This window comes from Vicugna pacos, chromosome 21 (assembly GCF_048564905.1).
Source record: "Vicugna pacos chromosome 21, VicPac4, whole genome shotgun sequence".
NCBI classification, from domain to species: Eukaryota; Metazoa; Chordata; class Mammalia; order Artiodactyla; family Camelidae; genus Vicugna; species Vicugna pacos.
This window is the reverse complement of record NC_133007.1, coordinates 2,891,397-2,915,490: the sequence shown is the minus strand read 5'-3', so window position 1 is coordinate 2,915,490 and position 24,094 is coordinate 2,891,397.

Here is a 24,094-nt window from a genome sequence, read left to right as displayed (position 1 = left end):
TTTATATGTTATTTCAGAAAGCATTTAAATAAATGCTTCAACCACCGAAGTGAAAATAAATGTCCCTTGGTAATACAATGGGTATAGATCTGATCTCTTTAAGTATATTATAGGTTTTTATAAAAGAATTAATAAACAATGTTATTGACAAACATATGGTCATTTTGCTGAGATAAAATTATAATTGCACTGATAGGTAATGATCCTCAAAATCATACAAGAGCTCAAGTGGGTTCTTACGTGAACCTCATGGCAGTTTCTCTGCATTAGTCGTATTACTATTGATATGCTGTCACAGTGATATTAATACTCCTGCAGGATGCTGCATCAATAAGGTATTAACAAAGTTTTCATAGTTTCTGTTCTTATGAGAAAATGTTAGAAAATATAATAAAAAGGAATAGCTCTGTACTAACAATATAAAATAAATCTATTCCGACTGCATTCGCCTATTTAATAAATATTTATTGAGCACCAACTCAGGAATTCTGATGCAGTATTAAGCTTTTTCTTGAAATATGTCCATAAGAATAAAAACCTAAATCTATAGTTTCAGCTATGTGCAATTCATATGTTGTATTTTCCATTGCATTTATATATTCCAGCTATCTATAGGTATATATTTATATGTAAATATATCATTTAATATAAAATGTGTTACATGGTGTTCCCCCCTTCAAAGATGTTCTGTCATTAGCTAAAGTAAAGACAGCGGTATATTACTCTGGATTTGTAAAACTACTGCCACCAGTAGTCTTTCTCTCTTTCTTTCTCTGTCTCTCTCTCGATGCTCACAACTACTCTGTATCATGGAGTAAGTTTTTTTTTTATCATTGGTTTTATTCTTATTATTGTATTCATTTTAAAGATGGGCAAAATGAATTTCAAAGAGATCAAGTAACTTAGCTAAGAACACTTCACAACTAGTTAGGGAGAAAAATGTCAAGGTTTCTTTTCATTAGTATTCTAAGCAATATTTCCATCACACTATAATAATGTTTCCGCCATTTCTTTTGTAGTAATATCAAATTCTTCTTGCATTCCTGTTAAAAGAGACAGATACTCTTAGAGCAGTCCTTCTCCAATGGGAAGGAATATCAAAATCACCTGCGTTGGTAAATCTGGGTAGCTCACAATGCACTCTTTGAAAAACACTGCCTTTAAGAAATAATTCATATTGTGGAAACAACCTAAGTGTCCATCAATGGATGAATGGGTAAAGAAAAGGTGGTATGTATATACATACAATGGAATATTGCTCAGCCATAAAAAAGAATAAAATCTTGCCATTTGTGACAGCATGGATGGATCTTGAAGTCAATATGCTGAGTGAAATAAGTCATACAGAGAAACATACCATATGATCTTATGTACATGTGGAATCTGAAAAAAAAATCAGTAACTGAGCTCATAGATACAGAGAACAGATTGGTGGTTGCCAGAGACAAGGGATGGGAGGTGGGCAAGTGGGTGAAAGGAGTGAAAAGATACAAACTTCCAGATGTAAAATAAGTAAGTCATGGGGATGCAACATACAGCATGGAAACTGTATTTAATAATGCTGTATTGCAGATTTGAAAGTTGTCAAGAGAATAGATATCAAATGTTCTCCTCACAAGAAAAAAAATTCTGTAACTATGTATGGTGACAGATGTTAACTAGACCTATTCTAATCATTTCATAATACATACAAATGTCATATCATTATATTGTACACCTGAAACTAATATAATCTTGAATGTCAATTTTACCTCATTTACAAAAAAGCGTATTTTAGGACATTTATAAAGGTGCACTGATCAGAAAAACTAATAATAAATGCAAATAAAGTTTTTAAAAATAATATATTTGATATTTTAATATTTTAAAATGAATTGGTGTTTGATAATATATTCTCCAAGTTTGAGAAAAATTCTTTAGAATTGTTAACCAAAATTTAAGAAATGGAGACCTGACTGAAATAAAGCCATTTCTTTGGGGTTTGTTAGGACTGCAGCCCTAGAGACACAGATTCAAGAAGCATATGAACTGTGTTCTGCCCAACTACAAAATGGGAGAGGCTTATATAGGCAAAAAATGCAAGGTTACATAAATTATTTCTCATGAATTAGGACTGGAGGTGGCAAGAAGGGTGCTTGTTAAGCAAGGATTGGTTGGAGTCTGAAATGATTACACAGTTGCAAAATTGTGGGGGGGATTTTGAAACTAGAAGGTTGTAGGTGGCAGCTACTAGCAGATATTGTTTTGAAAACAGCTGGTGGTATCTTGAGTTTGATACAGTTCAGAGGAAACCGGAGTTCTCAGTGATAACAGAAATGTCTGAAACCACGTGCATAATGGCCACCTGGCTCCATACTGGATGCCTGAACTATAGTCACTCCATTTTGATTTTTAAATGATCTTAAATGTCATCAGAATGGAGGAAAATAAGGAAAATGTAATAGACAGGATGAAAACAGTAGGAAAATCTGACTCAAAGTAGAGGTATGTAGTAAGACAAATTCCATTGACTGTTCAAATTTGCCTTTCAGACATCCTCAACACTGGGTCTATGTGCATACTCTTGAATCTACTTATTTATTATAAAGAGTTCTGTAATATGGGAAAGGTGACAAGCATGAAAAGTAATTGGCATATTGTAGGAAAACACAAAATTTTTTATGTCAACTTTTGTAAGATTTCCATATTCATTATACAACAATTCTAAATTACTTTATCACTTCAATATTTTACATCTGTGTATCAGCTAAAGAATGAACATTTTAAGCTTTGGTTCCCCTCTTGGAAACATTCATATTTGGCAATATTGCCATCAGTTTTTCTCTTCACAATGTTTTTGCAATTATTTTGATACAGTATTGAATGTTTTGTTTATTTTATAATAATGTAAAAACTACTAGAAAAGATAAAAATTAAATTGCTGATACAAATAAAACACTGGGGTTTTTATACAATGTAATATGTCTGCAAAAAAAGGAAGAAATCAGGAAATTGTTAGCTTCAGACAGCCACTTCCTGGAATTAAACTAGTCAACAGTCTTCTACTGTAAATAAAAGAGCAAAAGCTTTCTGTGAATAATTGTTGAAACATATATTATCTTAAAAGAAATAAAGTTATGGATTTCATAAATTTTTTAGGTTTGGGGAATGAAATGTCCCTTTTAACTTGTGAGTATATTATACAAATTTCATGCATTTCACCTCCATTGACCTGTTTGAGAATGCATTATATTTGACTACATGGGACTATTTGTACATGTGAAAAACTGTAAGCAATCTAAATATGCATCAGTAGAATGGGAACAAAGAATTGGTGCCACAATCACTGAGTAGACTATTACGTAGCCATTATTATGAAGGCTATGTAACAACCTGAAAACATAGTGATAATTCAGTAGCAAATTGAATGGTAAATTAAAATTGCATGCCTATTATTAATTCATGATATATAATAATATATCACACTGGGAAATTTTTCAAAAGGAGTACGCCAAATTTACAAAGCTATGTAGTTTTAATAGTAGGATATAGACAATTCTTCTCTATATCTCAAACTCTTTATAATTGTTATTAATTCTAGAAGAAAAGTTTAGGAGGAGGCTATTTCTAAAAGCTCAGCATTGGGAAAGGAATAAACATCAATCATAAATAAAATAAATGTAGTGGGACTTTGTAAATCCTCTATTGAAGAGAAAGCAAATTTTCAGTTGTAAAGAAGACAGATACACATTAAGCAGAAACACAATTTTACTGTCTATATTTGAAACTTAAATATGATAAAAAGAATTGTGGCTAGATACTGAGCTGACAAGGAGTGAAACACACTGGACTGTTCTCCTATCAATTTCTTTACATTGGGAGCAACATTCCCCAGAATCCCCAACTTTGTACGGTGTCAGCTTAGAGTTGGCTAAAAGTAAAGTTGCATGAGATTTGAGAAGTAGAACTGAAACAACCGCCATTATATTCTGGATATCAACACTGGTCAGAGGCAAGGGTAGACAGATGCCACAGGACTGGTGGGTTCTACTTTCCTACCCAGCAGCCAGCTTTCCTTCCTAACTGTTGGCCATAATAACCAATAGTGACCCCAAGCCTATCTATCACAAACTCTTAGATGGGAACTAAAAAAGGCAGTAGCCACAAAGAGTAAATAACTTTCCACAGATTTCTACACAGGAGAAGTATGTGTAGGTGATCTGATGAATGGCCCAGCTGAGGTTCAGCTGAAGCCAGCACTGACTGCTAGCCATGTGAGCGGCCACACTGGATGCTGTAGCCTCATGAGAGATGTCTGTAGCCTCATGAGAAAATGTGAGCAAGAACCACCAGTCATCCACAGAGAGAGATATGATAACAGATGTGTTTTAAACCAATAAATGTTGGAGTGATTCATTATACTGCAAGAGGTAACTCGAGTGATGACAAAGAGAAAGGAAAAGCCTCAAACAGCACAAACTGCAAGTGACAATTGGACATTTTTCCTTCCCAGAAGAAATGGTATAGATAAATGATTATGGCCCTAAAGATCAAAGATTTAGAATTAAGTTATTCTTATTTTTAATTTGGCTTCTTGAATGTGAGAATTTAAATACAAATCTCAACACTATCCAAAGCACATTTTTAATTAGGTTACAAAGTTTTCTTCCAACAGACATATAATCTTTAAGATAGTACTCACAGAAATGTCTGTTGAAAACTGAATACAAGTAAAACTTGTATACATCAGGGACTTCTCTGTAATAATCCTCAAGGATTATGCTATCATTTAATCCAACTTATTTTACAAAATGCCAAAAGCCAGTATGTAATCTTGGGTAATGATCAACATATATTCTCAAGTACAGTAAAAAGTAACTCATTTTAAGTTATGGATTGAGAATGATAAATTCTGGAAAAAATATGCATTTTGGTTTTTTTTATTTCTTTTTTTTCCCCAGCTTGATTGAGGTATAATTGATAAATAAAATACTGGACATAATGTATAAAATTTAGTGAGTTTTTTTTCTTAGGTTTTTTTAAAAACAAAATTGATTTATGCTATACTTTTTTCAGAGAAGATGTGAAGGCAATTGGATAGATGTCATACCAGGTAAAGCTGTTCCAGGTACAATTACACACCAAGAAAAAGACCTCATTTTGGCTGTGATACAGAAATGGATAAAGAGAGAAAGAAAGAGGTAAATATAGCCTGAGAGATATCCCAGTATGTGGATAAAGAATATCCTTTGCATTGACATGATTTGGTTAACGTGGTTAAATGGAGAAAATCATGATCCATACAACTGGAGTTCTGTGGTTTCAATTTCAAAGACTCTTTTTCAGGAAGGAATAGCAGTGATGACCAGTATCGGCACTCCCTTCTTATGAGGAAGACCAGAACCAACAGAGCCAGGTCACCTAAAGGATATTGTTAAAAGAAAAAAAAAATGAGATTTTAAAGCTCAGGTTCTCTTGCAGTTTCCTTGGTCCTTATGAAGTTAGTTTTACTATACAGATTAAAATCTTAAAACAGGTACAATTAAATTCTACAGGCCCTTCCAGTCAAATTAAATCCTTTTCTAACACTGATGTGTGGAAAGAGACGTATACACTCCATGGGGCGTTAACCTCAAAGTTCTACTAAACTGGAGAGAGAATTACACCAGGACCTTTTCAAAGTCTATGTCAAAAGAAGGATTAAGAGCTTCTATGCTATTTCTTTCTTAATATTTGGGCAAGTGTTTCATGTATCTGTAAGAAATAGGGTTCTGCCTTTGTTATAGGATGCCCATATAATGACATTAGACAGAAGAAAAGAAGTTCACATCCTCTTCACCGTCATGTTAACTGTACATACGTTAATTATGTAGTAAGACAAAGTGAGCTAACTCAGTGTAGTCTTTTCTTTTGTTAGTTCATCATTCCAAAATCCAAAGAGCACTGTGAATCATAGGTATCCATGTATTAACATTTTAAAGAAAACAATTCTGGGTAACTTCTAAAGTTGTATGACAAATACAATTAGTGAAAATGGATTTCTGTTCTACCATTTCCTGTAGAAAAAAAGGGCAAACTTCCCTGAATCTTCGTGTTATTTCAAAACATTCAGTACTCAAAGGAACCTGGCCATGTAAGAAAAACGTACAATAATATACCAAAAAAAGGTTTTTCAACGCAAAACAGCCTAATGCATTGAAAGTAATTTGATACTTTACGACTAGCATCAATGACTCCCTGTATCATTGTTTTGTAGAACTTATATACCAGAATGCTGTTTGAATTACTACATTCCGAAGGAGGTACAAGGAAAAACCTTTGCTGCTTGGCAACAGCACATCTTCCCCATCTCCCTCATTCTCAGTCTTATAGGATAATAGTGTAATGCTAGATTTTTAATTGGGATTTTAAAAATGCTTCCCAAAGGCTTGGTCATTTGTCATTAGAGTGGTATCAAGAAATGTATGACAGAAAAACTGGAGATTCTTGAACTGAGTAAGCAATGGCCATTTGGCCATTTGGCCATGAGGCACTAGGACACTACCAAGGACCTTTAAAACTCTAAGTCCCCCTGAGAACAGTCTCCATCAGAAAACCTGTATCTAGATGGACAAAGATTAGCTCTCTTTTGGATTAAGGACCCAATGGAGTATTTAATGGGGATTGGAGGTTTAGGGGGCAAACAAAGGGATTTATGGAACTGAACTGGAAACTGTCTTTCCCTCTACTGTATTATATGCTATATTCTACCAAATGATAGTGTACTCTATCATCTGTCTAGCTAGCTAGCTAGCTACCTACCTACCTACTTACCTACCTACTTACATATTTGCCCATCTACCTATTTCCTATCTATCTATCTATCTACCTGTCTATTTATCTATCTATCATCTAATGCAGCCAAATAAGTTAAATAAGCCAGGGAAATTCTCCATCTTAAGAGGAGACGACTGTACCCATAGAATGCCAAGCAGCCACCAAGTTAGAGCCCAGAGAAAAGGAGGTAAGAACTAGGCCAGTGATACCTCTAGGCCTTATCCTAAAGAGGCCAAGGGTTCTTCTCAGCACACTTGAGTCCGAGATCCTGTGAGTATTTGGGGCAAAGCAAGTAACACAGAGGGTGCTTCTGTACCTAATGTAGCAATGAGTGAACTGTCAGTATTTAAGGATTTCAAGATACTTATCTTGACCACATATTAACACAACTAAGAAAGGATGGCTTATGAAGTTTATTTTCAAACAGCCTAGACAACCAAACACAGCCAAGGCCCCTTGTCCCAAATAAATTAAATCACCAAACATCTTCAGTTTGAGAAAAATTTGTGCTATTTCAGTACATTATTGCAAAGCTTCATGGACACAAAACAACAACAACAACAACAACAACAACGCTTTATCTGCCTGATTTGAGAGGAGTCAAGAATGGAAGTAAAAATCAGAAATGAAAACATTTAAAAAACTGATAAGCACCTTAACATTATAACTACCTGTGCTTAAAGACCCAAGATTCATCATGCACTCAATATCCTAAATATTTTCAAGTCAAGTTGCTTTCAGTTCCTTGCTTGGCTAGCTACACTTTGTTTTATTTTCACCCATTTTTTCTTTTTCATTTTTCTATCTTAATGACAGGTCTCAGAATCACTGCGATGCATCTTACCAAGCATCACCTGGTCCTTCCAGAGCATGTGGGATGATCTCCACATTAATGCTTCAGCTCACTTCTTTCCAAGTTCTGGTCCCTCATCTGGGTAATTGCACAGCAGTTTCCTTCTCCCACTCTAGACCAGCATTTCCTTCAACTTTCAGTACTAGGGCCTACCATCTAGCCAGGACTACAGTTAAGTGTTAACTAAAAGTTTGGTGTCGTCTTTAATAAAACTCAGAAAAAAAATCTTCCTGAGAATCAATGTATCAGTTAGCTCAATTAATACAATGAAATCAAACTTTCCCATTTATTTTATGATTTAGGTTGTGAATTGAAATAAATGTCTACAACCCCTGCTGATTCAATAATAAGGATGTGTAATATGTGCGTATGAATTTTCTTCTTTCAAATCAACCCAAGATAGCCTTTTAATCTTTCAAAGTGGGAAAAGATTGAGTGCCAATAAGATTGTTTATCAGCTAGACTATAATCTCCTCCAGTTAGAATTCACTTCAGAAAACAATTTTATATACTTGTTTGTGTGTGTGTGCTTCTTTCTGTATATATAGAAGTTCCGTGTCTTAGCTACCATGCCTTAATAAAGAACTACAAAACACATCAGTAGCAATTTCCATTAACTTTAACAACCACTTTAGAAACTGTGGTGATTTTAAAACAATATTTTATGATCTGAGATGGCTTCTAGCCTTTGAGAATCTTGCCCTTGAATGCTGAAGAGTTAAAACCAAATAAGTACATATTCCTGAACAGTTGATGACTCGAGCAAACCATCTATTTTATCTTTAGGATTTCTCATTACTTGGGATCATTTATGTAGTCTTACCCCAGAATTAACTCATTTCCATCTAAACCAGAAAGCACACACACACACCACCCAGAAACAGGAGCTATTCTAAAATAAAACAGCTGAGATACCTTCAAAATTCAAATGAATTATTTGGCTTTAGTGGCCCTACATCTTTAAAACCATGTAGATCCTCTCAATAAACCAGACAAGTGATGGAAGTTACAATTCCCTCTTCAATAAAACACGAACTGCATGGACCCCTTCATTTACAAGGATGCTCACTGTGAGCAACTTTTTCAAGTTAGAGCCTAGAGAAGCAGCAAGGACAGCCTCCGCTCTCACCACTGAGCCACGACTCCTGGGCCCAGCAAGCACACTACTTAGCAGCTGAGAGTACCTTTGGGGGAATTTCAACCCCCTTCACACTTCAGAATTGGTTGAAGTAAAGTAAAAGGGCAGCCAGGCCTTGAAACAAATGGCTCAGCTGGGAAAGAGCCCATTTCACGGATTTCAACTTTTCTTTTTGAAGATTTCGAAGGCCTCTATTGAAGTTTTCATCATCAAATAAACAATGATTATTTCTCTTTCTTAAGCACTTTCAGGCTTTAAGAAGGTTTTCCAGATAATTTTTTTCCCCTCCTCTGACCTTGTGACATGTGCCCAAGCACAGTAGATGTTGTTACCTCTTCATCCACAATGAGCCATCCAAAGCTGAGATATTTCAACTGATTTGTCAAAATCCAGCAGAGTGTAAATGTCCAAATCAGTACTGGAACCTGGGATGTCTGTCTCTAATCCAGTGCTTGACAGAGCCCACCATTTCTATATCCATTACTATATATTTGCTCACATCAACTATTAAATGGTGTTTAGAAATAAAATGCTCCCAGCACTAACTAAGGCTTCAGTGCCCACAGTCATTCACATTCCTTTCTAAGCCCCTAATTTATCTCACACAGTGGCCTGGGCCGGAGGGAGAGTCTGGGTCATTGCTGTTTAGGGCATTGCACACTCCCAGGCCATTGGGATTAATGTTTCCTCTTTTATGACTCCAAACCCAGTCACACCTCTCTGCTGGATGGCATTGTCCTGAAATATGTTTATCTGTACCCAGGGACTCCAATAATGGGCCCATAAAAAATTCAATAAAGAAATGTTTTAATCAAGATACGCTGTCTGACATCACAGAGTCACCAGAATTCTCATTTAAAATTGGAGTGCATCACTGAAAAATGGTGATTGCTGTTGTAACCTCACTGGTTTCTAAATGCATTCTGTTCATGCTCTGTTGTTGATGGAACTGGCTACTGATGTGTATCCTTAGAAGGACCTTTTTGTATAATGAATAAAGAATTTCAAAATATATGAAAAAGTATCTCTCCCAGCAGTGGTGCCAGAGAAAGAGAGAAAGGGTTGCTGGGCCACTTCCTTTTGTTGGGTGTGGTGATCATGTGAACACCATAAAAGAATACTATATCTTTAAAAGGAAAAAAATGTCCTTTTATTCCCCCGGAGCAATTGCACCTGCACGTGCAAGTTTCTGAAAGCATCTTTTCTGTGCAAGCTGCAGGTCCTTTTCCAAGGTGAATAAAATCCCCACAAAATGCCTGCAAGGAGAGATGTTCCTGATGCTTCCCTGGGGCATTTGCTGAGCTAGCCAAAGTATGCACTCATGCTATAGATCATTTTGGCAACATTAAAGAATTACAGGGCATCACATGGTCTTGTAGGAATTAATCACTGCTTAACAGTATATGCTCTTGTGTTTATGAAGTCATTTGGTATACCTACATGTAACCAGTGGCTCGCTGAATGGAGAATCTGCAGGTAATGAACCATGGCATTGTGTTATGGTCGAGCTAAAGAATGTTCCAATTGGCAATTAATATACGCTAGCAGTGAAATGTATTTATTTTAGGGAAGGTCGGAATCATAATTTGCAATTTTTAATCAACCACGGAGAGATCCAATTTATACCATATTTTGCCAATAGATCGTCATAGAGGATTTCAAGGTGGGGCAGGGAGCATCCAAGATAAATGCCCTCTGGCATCTGATAGTGAGTAACTCTTTAAAGGCACAGCATATACAGCCTTCTGCCTGTATGTTCCTTTAGGGACCCCTCAAAAATATTAACTAAAAATATATATATTAAATTGCAGTCTCAAGTATTTGCTGTCAATAAAATAGAACTGCAGGTTATGGTCAGCTAAAGATTTAACTGCCCTAAAGAAACTCTGGCAGAAAAGAAAAGTAAAATGAAATGAAGTGAAAAGGAAAAGCGAAGAAAAGAAGTAGAGATCAATAACCTTACACTTTACCCGGGTAGGTAGTAGCTGTTTAGAGGGTCAGGAATACAATGACTAATAAGATCAAGTAAGGGGCTGCCCTTCTGGATCTCTCACGTAAGTTACTTAAAATTATAGACCAGTACCCATCTTACATATATCAGTTTGTAGACAGACTGGCCCAAGTATATGGAATTCGTGATCCATGCCTTATTTTCCTAGAAAGTGTTCCATGGTCAAATAGGTTTGAGAAATGCTATTTTCCTTTTGGACATCAAAATGCCCATAAACATACTAATGTCTTAAAGAACCACAGTAAAGAAACCCAGTACTTTCCCCGTTGATTTGACCTGGGAGATTCTTTTGAAGAAACTCTGTTGATGAATGGTCCTGGGAACACATAGTAGTAAACACTGCTCTCAATTTATCTTAAGTCATAGATTTTACTCTTTCACTCACCTGCTCAAAAACCTTCCGTGAGTTTCCATGGATCTTTAGGTTTTGTGTTTTTTTTCAGGAAAATTTCTTTTTTAAGAGCCTCCACAATGAAACCTGCCCTAGTCATCAGTTTTCACTATTTCCCTGTGTAGCTCCTTTCCTTGAGCTAGGTCAAACGCTTCACTTTCCTGAACAAGACACACTCATGTTTCTAAGTACAATTCTCAACTCCCCGTGGTCTCTACAGACCCACAAACTAGGTGGCCATTTGGGTTCTACTCTCCCAGAAATATCACAAAGCTGCCTCTGACTGTTCCAGTTCAAATTAGCTGTTCTCTTATAATGCACGAGCAGTTCGCCCTGTTAGAAGCTGGTTCCCACGGTGCTTTGCACCATCAGGATTACCCTAGTATGCTCATACACCATTCAACAAATCCAAATTCCTGTCGTAAATGATTGTATTTGTTAGTTTTATGTTACTTTCAGTGGCTGGCTAAATGCCTACCCCTAAAAATGGATGAATATGTGCACTTTTCTGAGTGTAAGAACTTTACATACATCGGTAACGACTGCAAAGTTCAAAGCTAAAGGGGTAGAACACAGCACAGATGGAATTTCACCGGGGGACAGTAAGACATCAGTTTCACTAAATAAGTTTGTTAGAGAGCACGTCACAGTATTTACTATTCACAAGTCCTGGAATACACTATTTTTATTCATCATGGAGAAAATGAGGTATTGGTGTGATATACTTGGGAAGAATTGCATGCGTGTGTGAAATTTCTTTTAAACAGCAACAATTCCATGATTAAAGGGACAAAAAACATGGCTGGACAATGCACCTGTCAGTTGTTGAGCCAAGACAAGCAAAAGTCCCTCAAATTTGAGAAGGAGATAGAACAGTAGATAAAGAAAAGCTGAAATTCCCCTAATTTGTCCAATGCAACACCTACAGGACATTCTCGCCATGGGAAAATGGTTAAGAAATGTTCGTTTCACCCTCAGGGTACTCAAGAACATCATTGAGAAAGTCAATTTACTACTTTTTAGAAAAGACGGTTGGAACCGATAAACTGTAAAAGGACCAAACTGTCTAACCTAGAATGACTACAAGGCAGTTAGACTTTCTGATATCTGTCTGTTTCACTGCTGGGAAGATCTGTGTAATCGTCAATCAACCTGCACTTAGTGGTGTGAATAAGGTTAAGTATTTTCAAAGGTAAAGCAAAGATACTGAGGATGAAAAGCTTATTTTATTTATTCCAGAAAGAAAGCTACTCATAGGCTATCTTTATTTGAGAAAACTAATTCTCTCCATGGTCATTAATTACGATGATATATTGAATGGAATATATACATGTTCCATTCAACATATACATATTTATATGCTACAAAACATATTATACATAAATATATATATTTACACACTCAATTTTATATTCCATAAAGGCAACCTGAAAGAATTTGAAGGACAGAGTATACAGTTGTACAAAAAGCCACCTTTCAGAACACATTAGGCGATGTCTTTCCTATTTCTCTGTAACTCCTATGCTAGCCAAACGAGCCAATAAGCACCCTGAAGATCTGTAATGAAGGGTGCCTCTCTTTGCTACTTTTATGCTTTTCATGTCCACAGCATAATCGGTGCCAGGAAGAAACTGATTTTTCTGGCCTTGGACCTAAATGTCACTATGCATTTGGTTGGCTTTGCCTTTCCAAAGAATAAAATCATCCCTTTGTCACGTCAAAGAAACTACTAGAAAACAAAATTGTCAAAGGAGAGTTATAATTTCCTATAATGGAAAAATAACCTACCTTGTGAGAATGGGAGTTTTTCTAAATTATAAAGGAGTCAGATCAGTGGGGGGGCGGCGGGAGGCCCGGGCACCAGCCCGCTCCGGCCCGCAGGGCGCGGCGACTCCGAGTCTGGGCGCAGGGCGGGCTAGGCAGCGGCCCGAGGGCCACGGAGGCTTCCGCGCCCGTCGCCGGAGAGCCCAAGCGGCGGGGGCACAACTTTGGGGCCGCGGGAGGGGTGGGGAGCGACAAGGGCTCCGGGGTGCTCACCGCGCCCACAGCCCTGGCCCCCGGCGCCCAGATTGCCGGCGCCGGCCCTTCCCGCCCCGCAGAGGCCCGCGCGGCCTCCCTCCCCACGCGGGGACCCGGGGCGGCAGCCGCCGCATCCCCCCTCCTTCTGGCGCCCCGCGCCCCGCCACCGCCGCCGTACTCACCTTCCAGAGCGTGGAACCTGCGCACCCCACCTCTCCTCCAGTGCGTTCTCCTGGGGTCTCCTCCTGCGCCTCCCTCTGCCCACAGCTTCCCAGTGGTCCAGGCTCCCCACTGGCAGCTCTCAGGTCTCCATGGTGACCGTGCTCCTCTCCTGGCCATGCTTGGCACCAACCCACAGGCTCATTGGGCAGGAAGCTCCTAAACAATCAGTGGATCAAAAATAAAGTAAATAGGAATATTTTAAGCAATGAAAATTAAAACACATCATATCAAAGTGTGTGGGATGCAATTAAAGTCGTGCCTGGTAGGAAATTTATAATATGAAGTGCTCATGTTAGTAAAAAGACAGATCTCAAGTCAATGGTCTAAGTTTTCACCTTAAGAAACATGGAACCCAAGAAAGAGCAAATGAACTTCAAAGTAAGCAAGAGGAAAGAAAGTTACATGTTTTAAAAAACATTCCTTCATTCAGTTCATTTAATATAAGTTATCAAGCTCATTAACTTGTTCAGATCATTCCTATGTTATTCTTTTAATGTCCATAGGATCTATAGATATGTTCCCTTTATTCATGATTTTATTTGTTTCTTCTCTTTTTTCTTGATTAATTTTCTTAGGTATTATCAACTTTATTAATCATTCTGAAGAACTGGTTTTGGGCTTCACTGACTTTTTTCTAGAGTATTTTTGTTTGCTATTTCATTGATTATGCAAACTCTTTCAGAAATTATGAGGTGGGAATATTTCCCAATTTAGTCCATGAGGTTAGCAGTACCCCAAAACCCAAAACCATATGGCACTTTTCTTTCTCTTTCTGGCCCAGGCATCTTTCATTGGCTCTTGGCTCACTCGGCTTTGTCCATAGACTAAGCAAACGCTGACAGGGCAGATTTAAACAGCTTTCGGGGCTGGGCAGCACTTGTGGGTGCACTGATGGTGAGCCCTGAATCCCAAGTGCCTGGTGGCCCTTGAAGCGCTTTGCGTGGAGTTTCTGATTTGTCGTTGAGTAACACTGATGTGACAAAGATTGACCAGAGTGAGGTCCTGCGGTCCAGGGTGAGGGGCCCACACCCATGCCTTGCCAGCGCTCTGTGTTTCAGACTCCCTGCATTGGCAAGCTGGGTCTTTGGTTTGTTTTGGTTTTACTACTACAAGTAATAGTCCTATAGGTTCTGTTTTAGACCCACAGTATTTCCTCATTACCTTCAGCTCAGTTTATAAAGATGAAGTTATAAATTACATTCCACCGTACAGCATAATTGGAGGTGAGGGCATTACAAATTACACCTGCATCAGTAGGTACGGGGGTGGGGGAGGGTGAGAAAGAGGGTTTTCAGAAGGTGTCCAAAGGAGGGCTTTAGCCGAGTGACGTAACTAGAATATACTCTTGGAAAGTGTCCCTGGTTACAAAAATTAGCCCGTTTTGAATAATTATTTTGTCAGAGTTCAAGCTCTGAACTTGTAGGCTTGTCCCTCAACCCTTGGCAGAGTGTTTTTAAAATGTATACATAAAGTACAAATAAACGGATGAACAACTATGGAAAAATAGGTTTACTTGGAGAAATATTGGGACTTTCGTGATTTTCATGAGAAGTATTTTTGTAATATCATCTGATGTTTTTGTTAAGAAAAGCTCTTTTTTCAGAAGTCTACCTAATCCTTTTCAAAAGAACTAATGTTTTCTGAATTCTTTCAAATTCGGCAGTACCGGGAAATGGAAATGTAAGTCTGCCCAAGGTTACTTGAGAAGTAGTTGTTCCTGAAATTGACACAGCAGATAAAGGTCTTTGTTTCTTGGGGCAGATCTGTTTGGAGTGTGTCACCAAGCCTGAGTAAGTGTCAGACCACGGACGTGCTTGTCACAGACTTGTGTGACCTGTGTCCCACCTCTGCTGAGCAGGGGTCCGTAAATAGTGCTAATGTGTCAGCGCTCAGCAGGGCCTCTGTAACCTAGACTCCCGGGCACAGCGCTGGGCGATTTTTGACTCTCTTCTCTCATATTTAGTCATGCAGTGCTTGGCAGCTGGACTAAATAATGGTGAATATAAGAAGTTGTGTGTGTGTGTGTGTGTTGTGTGTGTATATGTGTGTGTGTGTTGTGTGTGTATGTGTGTGTGTGTGTTGTGTGTGTATGTGTGTGTGTATTGTGTATTGTGTGTGTATGTATGTGTGTATTGTATGTATGTTGCATGTATGTATGTGTGTGTGTATTGTTTGTGTGTGTTGTGTGTATATGTGTGTATGTGTGTATTGTGTATGTATGTATGTGTGTGTTGTGTGTATATGTGTGCGTGTGTGTGTGTGTGTGTGTGTGTGTTGAGGAAAGGCAGGTAAATAGAAGGCTTATCCCTTTGTTCTGAAATTCCTGACTCTGCTGCAGAGGTGCTATTTAAATCGGTTTGGGATGGGGCCCTGTGAATCTAAGTTTTAAAAGCTCCCCAGGCGATTTTTGTGTGTAGGCATGGCTGTTGCCTCCCTTCAATTGATTGCTTTTGAATTCTTAAGTATAACAGCTCTTGTAGTTTTTAATAACATAGAGCAATAGCATTAAAGTGGAAGCATACTTTTTGTTGCAATTTGAGAAAACTCCATATTGAGTTTCATCACTCTGCTGTTAGGATCTGGTATTTAATTGCCCCGCCTGCCTTTCCCTGAACACTGTCTGAGCTGAGATAATTTTACTTTGGAAGATCGACACTCAGAAATGGAAGGGCACTGTTTCTCTTTGAACTGTTTTTCAGCGTTGGCCTGGTGAGGACCCCCTACTTTTGAGGGTTTCTGCTTTCATCCCTGTCTGCACCCTGAACACCTCATCTTTTTCCCCAGGCGTTTCTTTATGAACTATTTTTTGCCTCTGTAGCCTTAACAAAGACATAGGCTCACTTTCCTGCCCCGTTCAAGATTCTTGAGTTACATCTACTCAATGAGTTTAGGACAGTTTTCACCAATTTTTCCAAATACATATTGATGTATTTTTGAAATTATAACCTTCCAACTTTCGTGTGAGCAACTGTGTGTTAAAATGGTTGTTAACAAAACTCCACTGATACTATAGGGGTTTTGTAATTTTATTAATTTCTTTAATTAGTTTTATTGTAATTCCTTAGGAAAATGAAAAGTTGAAAAATCTATATCTGTTTCACACACTTGTCTTTGAATTACTGATAACCAGTAAAATATAAATCTGGAAGTTTTTCATCCATGGTCTTGATTGCTTGTTTCATTTTCTGCCTGGCTAATTGCCACACATCACACTGCAGGTTCCTCCATCACTTCTCCAAGACTCACCACGTTCACCAGCAATTCAAAACACCGAACTCATTACTTAGTCTAAAACCCCTTCCTTATTACATGGAAGTGAAGTGTCTGGCAGTGTCATGGGTTCGTTATCAACCTTCTGCTGCTTTTGTTCTCGAATCCCCGGTGGTCAGGGACTACGCAGTGACCTCAGCACCTTGGACAGAGGCTTGGGGAGGACAGGCTGCCTTGCCCCGGGGACTGAGGCCCAGCCACGCTGCTGGGACAGGAGGGCCCGGTCCTGGCCTCCCGGTGCTCGGACCAGTGCTTCCCCTGCCTGAAGCGGGGCTGGAGCCGGGCCTGTGCCTGCGTCTCACCTATGTCTGCTGTAACTTTTGTACCGATCCTGCAGTGCAGTGACCCGTGACCTTCCCAGCGCATTAATCCCTCATCTCCTGTCTGCACAGTGTCTGTGCTCACTGATCAGGCATCTGTTCAGCTCTCCGTGGGGCAGATGCTGTGAACGCTTAAGGCATACTCACTTCCTCTCACTCAGTTATAGATGCAAACACGGATGCACAGGGAGGAGAAGTAACTTGCCCAGTGTCTCAGCCAAGTCCAGAGTCCATGTCTAAACCACTCACTTTTTTAAAATGGAAATTTGAAGCAGAAACACTTTTTAAAAATTAATTGCCCTTCATCTTTTTACCACGTATCAGTAATGTGATGACTACATTTCTTTGAATCACAAAGTAGAAATCGTGGTATATGCCCTTTAAATTTATAGTTGCTTTTTCTCACTGGTTTGAAGCCTGTGATTACAGGGCCATATTTTAAAGTTATGCTTTTAGAGATTTTGCATGATGCGGAAGTCTAAGTCATTGATTTTCTGTGGTTATAACTTCCTGCAGAAGACAACCTTCTATGTTTTCTTAGAGGATTTAAACTTTGAACTCTAGGTTTTAGGTACACGTGGTGATGGAGTTTTGTGTTTGGCAGAGGCGGGGGTGAATGTCATTTTTCCAGCGTGGTCAGTTGTTGCTACGTCATTCCATCTCTTGCATCACTGGATTGCTTGAGTGTCTTTGTCAAAAGCGAAGTGGTCCTAAAAGTGTGACTCTGTTTCTGTGTCTGTCTTCAGCGAATTACTTGTCTGCCCGTTGACTGTGTCACACTGCCTGTTTGCTGTATCTTCCTGTTAAGTTTTAGACTCAGATGCTGCAAGCCAACTTTATTCTACCTTTTCAGTGTTGCTTTGGCATTTGCCCTTTGCATTTCTGTATGAATTTCTTTTTAATTCGAGTACAGTCAGTTACAATGTGTCAGTGTCTTGTGTACAGCACAGTGTCCCAATCATGCATGTGCATACATGTATTTGTTTTCATATTCTTTTTTTATTAAAGGTTATTACAAGATACTGAATATAATTTCTTGTGCTATACAGAAGAAATTTGTTTTTCATTTATTTTTATGTATAGTGGTTAACATTTGCAAATCTCAAGCTCCCAAATTTATTCCTTCCCACCCCCTCCCCCCCAGTAACTATAAGTTTGCTTTCTAAGTCTGTGAGTCTGTTTCTGTTTTGTAAATAAGTTCATTTGTGCTTTTTTTGGCTTTTTAGATAGCACATGTAAGTGATATCATGGTATTTTTCTCTTTCTGGCTTACTTCACTTAGCATGACAATCTCCAGGTCCATCCATGTTGCTGCAAATGGCATTATTATATTCTTTTTATGGCTGAGTAGTGTTCCATTGTATAAATATACCACAGCTTCTTTATCCAGTCATCTGTCGATGGGCATTTGGGTCGTTTCCATGTCTTGGGTATTGTAAATAGTGCTGCTGTAAACACTGGGGACAGTCCCACTACTGGGCATATATCTGGATGGAACTCTAATCCATATGAATTATAGAATCAGTTTGTCAGTTTCTACGGAAAACCAGCTAGAATACTCATTCATACTTTGTTGAACCTGTAGATAAATTGCAGGAGGTTGACAGCAATATCTGATATTCAAATCCACACGGTAGGTGTCTGTCTTCATTTTGTCAGAGCTAACTAATGAGTTGCAGCTTTTGATACAGAGGTCTGTAACTGTTTGCTAAGTGTATTGCTAAGTAACTTGTTTCTGTTGACGCTGTTATAAACGCAGTTGCTGCTTTCAGTTTCGACTGCTGGTGCTGGTGTATTGTCCTACAACTGAATTCTCTTCGCTGACCTTGTGTATTGACGCCTGGCTGAATGCACTTATTTCTAGCAGTGTCCTGCAGATAGCTGAGAATTTTCCACGTATATAATCGTCCTCTATGAATAGAGGCAGTTTATTTCCTGCTTTTCTTTTTTTAACGCACTTTCTCTTTTTCTCGCCTTACTGTTCTGGTTAAGCCTTCCAGTGCAACGTTCAACGAACCCAAGTGCCTTAGTTCAAATTTAGGAGGAAGTTTTCAGTTTTTACCATTAGGTGTGAAGTTACATACAGGTTTTGTGGATGTCAGCCAGGCTTTCTGCAGCCCTTGTGGAGCAGAACGTGCAATGTCAGTGTCTGTATGTTGTGTTACTATCTATTAAAAAAGGGAAAACCCCACACATGTTCACTAGTGGAATTTCCATGTTAACTTGTCTTAGATAATTTGATCTTTGGCTTTTTGATCAAAGGAACTTGCATTTTATAAATATTCCACATAGTTTGCATTTCTTAGGAGACAAAAAAAAACTCAAAATATGCAGGACATGCTTGAACGTGCATGTTCTCTGACGGAAGCAGCGGCCACAGCCGGTGTGCAGCAGCTGTCGCTATGGAAGCAATCTTGGCGGTAATGGCTAAAATAACTGAGCAATAGTGTCAAGCCGTGTTCTAAATGTTTTGTGTGCCAACTTCATCATTACAGCAGCCGTAGAACACAGATTCTGTCATGACTGCCAGCCACTAGATGAGGAAAAGGAGGCGTGGAGCGTCACAGCCCTGGAGAGTCCCAGCGCCAAGTCGGAGGCAGGCACGCGATGACTGCTGGGCCGCTCCAGGTGTGGAGGGCAGCGAGCCCCTGACTGACACACCCGTCAGGCCTGGGCTTCACCCTGATGGCACCTGTGTGACATCTAGTGTTCATCACTTTATCAAGAGAAAAGAATCCTGGGGGCCGTAGGGGAGATTTAGAGAAGCCACATGTATTCCAGCTCTTCAACAGCTCAGGTTATAGCAAGATACAGAGGCTACCCATGTGCAAAGGTCCTTGGCCGTGGGGCTCTCTCACCCTGTTGGCAGAAGGTATTCTAGCCGAGATATATTCCAGGAGTGTCTGGAAGTTCACGACCCGTGTGCCCCCAGCACCTTTGGGAAAGCTCTGTGTCTCTTTTGTCAAAGTCACAGCTCGTGCCAACAGAGAGAAGATTCTTAGAAAGAAAGCTAAGACTTAGTGAATGCCTGGTGTGCGTTATTCACTGCGCTGAGTTATTATATTAATAACATTTGTTAATGAATGTAATGTATTTACATGAGTTATTCCTCAAACAACACTAAGATACAAAACTAATATTTTAAAGATAGGGACTCTGAAGCACAAAGATACTAAATATGTTCATGAGATCACAGGGGTGGGAAACAGCAAGGCCAATACTAATGTGGCTACAAATAAAAGTAGGAATAATATGAAAAATGATATATAATGAGTCATAGTGTAATATAACATAGTATGTACTTCATGCATATTAATTATTAAAAACAATGTGCATAGCATTAATACAGGAATGTTGTTTTAATATTAATTCAGTGAGAAATTGTTTTCCTAGGCAAAGAAGGCTCTGACACGCCCTATGTAATGTCTACTAATATGTGGCATAAATTCATAATCATGTAAACTACATGGGCAGACTGAGGTCCCCAGCGCCTCTCAGTGTGCATCACCTCCCATCACCTGAATGCTGTCCCTCCAGGGAAACTAGTCTAGTGATGTGGCCGGACATGGGTCGGCTGTGGCCTCTGGAACAAGCCAGTTAGTCAAGACCCGGCTGACAGTGGGAGGTAGTTCAACCCTAGTGTGGAAACGTGGAGGCACAGGAAGAAACGGACACTGGCTGGAATGGGGAAACCTGAACCTGAAGACCTTGTGGGAGAAGGTGGAGGTGGCCTGATGTCGAGGACCCAGAGGGTCTCTGGCGGCCGTGCCCATGGTGAGAAGAAGCCGAGAGACCGAGCATCAGGAACCAAGAACCCAGAGAGTCACCTGCTCGCCTCTGAAGTGGCTTGGGTAATGACACCACTGTCGTGGTGCAGCGACCCCGGAGGCAGGGGGTCGTTCCTGACAGAGTGCAGAGTGTGGACACAGGAGACGGGACACGTCCGCTCTGCCGCTCGCCGCCGTGGGCCTGCCTCATCAGGACATGCGGTGCAGACGCCAGGCCCCCCTGGTGAAGGACTGGATTCGGGCGGAACTGAGTCTTCTTTGACATCCTGCTCTGGTTGCATCTGCAAGGGAAACAGCAGGGGCCAGAAAAACTCAAGTCTCTACCAGTGACTCACGGCGTTCCATCTCCCCCAGTTTCTTTCTCACTTGAAAACGCGACTTTACTGCTGCAACACTGGATGGAGCACTGGCGTTACGCTCACCTGCTGCAGTTACTTCTCATCCTGCGTCAGAAACATCGTGAAATAGGGCTTGGATCCCACCGTAGCCGTGTGCTTTTGATCAGCTGCTTCCAAAGCTCTCTTTATTTATGAAATTTATTTTTAAAAATACGCCTGTCTTGCTCAGTGGTCAGAGGAGTCATGCATCCAAACAACTTAGCACACACAGGGCTTCTCACCCAGGGAAGCCGCAGTGGAAGTGAGTTTGTAAACTGGGCTGTTGTCCGCGCTGCTGTGTGTTTTCTGTTTTCTCTGGGTGAGCGATGTGCTTTAGCTGGCAGTTTACTTGTACCGTTGTTTTTATTTTGCATCTATTGTTCAGTGAATGCCCCCTCACAATTCCTGTGGAAATTATGGAGGAGGCCTTGAGAGTTTAGTGAATGGATTCTGTCTCGCAGGGGACCAGCCCTCATCAGGGCTTCTCAGCATGGGCACCACTGACTTGTGAAGCCAGATCCCGTACGGCTGTAACTTGGAGGGGCTGACATGTGCTTTGTGGGATGTTTAGCAGCACTTCTGGCCTCTGACTGGTAACACCAGCGGAGTCCTCCACCCCCTGGTTGTATCAGACATCCCGTGGGGGCTGCATCCTCGTGAAAACCTGTAACAGCAGCCAGTCCCCGTGTCTGACGCCTGGAGTCCTTTTCTGTGGTGCCCAAATCCCCCAGAGTAAGATCACAGTTTCTTCTGAGAACCTGTGTTTAAACAAATGGCCTAACTTATTTTCCCTGACAATTGTCAGTTTTAACCATTGGAAAAACCATTCTGCAGGCTTGCTTCCCACAACTGCTCCTAACTTAAGTGTTCTCAGTCCTCAGGGCCAGGAATGCACTAATCATGTCTTTCTCCACAGTATTTTCAGTTTTTGGTAATTACAGACTAATGAGCATGCCCTTTATGTGATATTTTAGTTCACTTATACCGTTATAAATATTTCAGTTTTGTGATAATTAAGTAAATTGAACATTACTAATTAGAAATAGCAACCAGTGAATGTAGCTAAAAATATTTTTAAATAGTACTTTTAATATCCTTATATTCTTTGAATAAAATTCTTCATGAATATTTTTTTCAAAATCAATCTATAAGTAAAAGAAACTAAATGATTTTCTGATTACAGGGAGCTGGAACGTGTGGGGTGGATTCGCTACACATCTGACTCTGTTGCTCTTTGCAGAAATGCATGCAGAAAAGACATATTCCAGAGACTCATTCTGAAAGAGAACTTCTTTCCTTTATAAAGTAATTCTTTTACAAAGCTGTAACTTCCTTATGCCATGCAAGTCACAAAGACAGCTTTGAAATTTTTAAATTGTAGTATGTCAAAGAAAATTAGCTAAGAGGTAAAATTTTTTGATGAAAATTAACCAAATTTTTATAAAGATGGTGCTCTTTTCTGATCAGTTATTCTCTTGGTAACATTATAAACAGTGAATCATCAACTTTTGAGCAGATAATGTGATTCCCTTTTTAATAAACTAACAGCTTGTGAATTTTTGTGGTTCACAATACTGGAAGTATTTTTCAGACTTCCATTTTTTTTTAATAAAAAAGTCACTGCTAAAATAAACTACGTTTAAAATGTAAATGAATGCAGCATAGCGTGTCTTTGAAGGGAGCAAACATATTTTCAAGTTTCAGAATTCCCTAGTAGCTGTCATAAATCCAGAATTTTGGCTCTGTGCACATACACTTAGAACTGCTCGACCTGTTCTTCGAGTATGTCATGGGTCAAAGTTACCTTTTGACCAATCCAGGTTTTCTGAAAGACTAAGTTAAAAGAGGTTACAGTAGAGAATATTAAATTTGAAGTCTCAAAGTTTTATATAACCTGTCTTTTATTAAAGTACTCATAATCTCTTTATTTCTACTTTTGATTCACTAGTGAACATTTTAAATTACATATAATATGCATAGTAAGTTTATGTGACAAGTTTTTTTTAATTATTGATATGATATCTCTGAAAGAGTTTATTCCTCCAAAAGGGCCAACTAGGCATATTCCAAGTGTAATAATTTTTGATCATTTGTTGCAGGTCTGATTAGGAATTTTGCCTGTCCATTAGAGAGTTGTTTGACAAGGAAAAAAATGTTTTACTGATGTGAGTAATCTGATTAGCCATTGGGTATATTCAGTGCTTCTTGGTATCAATTGAAGCTGAATTCAGTCACTGGTACATTTGTCGATTGGAGCCAGAAAGTCTGCTCTGTTTAATTTTAAAATAATTTGTACTGAGTAAATTATGGACATAGACATGAAAGAAATCAGGTTACTTCAGAATTAGCAACATCTATTTTTTTAGAGTAGGAAGATAATTATTGCCTCTTAAAAATGGAGTAGGTTTACCATTTTTTAAATCGTGTCAAATGTGTAGTTATAAAACATTCTCTTGAGAGTGATGTAAGGATACTCAGGCTTAAAATTCCATAAAGAGTAATGTTTACAAAGAAAACCAAAAGAAAGCAAAAGTAAATAAACAAAAAAATTCTCCATGTGCCGTAATGACTGATCATTGCCTTTAATGCTAATTTTTTTTTTATTCAAGTGTAGTCGATACACAATGTTGTGTGAGTTTCTGGTGTATGGCCGTAGTGATTCAATTATTTACATGTATAAGTTCCTCTTAGTATTATTTTCCATTATAGGTTATTACAAGATACTAACTATAGTTCCCTGTGCTGTACAGTAGGACTTTGTTGTTTATCTGTTTTATATACAGTAGTGTGTGTCTGCAAATTCCAAACTGCTAATTTATCCCTCCCCCTCCTTTCCCCTGTGGTGACCATAAGTTTGTTTTCTATGTCTCTGAGCCAGTTTCTGTTTTGTAAGTAAGTTCATTGTGTCAT